This window comes from Phalaenopsis equestris, unplaced genomic scaffold (assembly GCF_001263595.1).
Source record: "Phalaenopsis equestris unplaced genomic scaffold, ASM126359v1 Scaffold000507, whole genome shotgun sequence".
NCBI lineage: Eukaryota > Viridiplantae > Streptophyta > Magnoliopsida > Asparagales > Orchidaceae > Phalaenopsis > Phalaenopsis equestris.
The window spans coordinates 153150-153986 of NW_018164947.1; positions in this window are offsets into that span (position 1 = coordinate 153150).

Here is an 837-nt window from a genome sequence, read left to right on the forward strand (position 1 = left end):
TATATATATATATTATAAAGAGAGAGAGAGAGAATTTCAATGAATTAGGACGAAAAAAGGCATCAAATTCATTTACCCTCTAGGGCACCTTAGCCTAACAAGAACCATGAGCACCCCTTCATGGTTACAGTAGAGGTACTTTAGTCGGGGCCAATCAAATCAAGACATCTAAGCTTGCGGGGCCCACACAGCAAGACTCCAGGAAAGCTCATTAGTATCATACTCTGTGCCACTGATGAATCCTCCCAAATAAAAGGAGAAATTTTGTCGTGCGTAAAATTTGAGAAAATTTCATAACCATATACTTTGCGCATGTATTATTTTATTATTTGTTAATGTTTGAGCTAGAAACCATGGGTGTTATTATAGATTGGCACTATATATATATATATATATATATATATACATAGACACACACGCACGCGCGCACACACTTCATCCAAATCTATCAAATCGCATACAAAATATCATTACATTAACTTGAAAAAATAAAATAAAATATACTTTTCATGCATATGTAGGGAGACATAAATGTAAAAAATTGAATTTAGGTATTAGATATGTAAATACATAAGACCAGAGGGTATGGGCAGAACCAACATCTTTTTTGAAGGAGACAAACTATTCCCCTAAACCCAACTTGGGTGAGGCTATGATAACGAAAGATAAAATGATATTTCAGGAGAGACAAAATTGATATTTCAAGAGTTGCAAAATATCAAATTGCCTTCCATATAAATAAAAATTTGACTTTGACAGGGGCAATTGTCCTCCTGGCCCTCTGCTTGAGCGGTATGTATTTAAATCTTTATATATATATATATATATATATATATA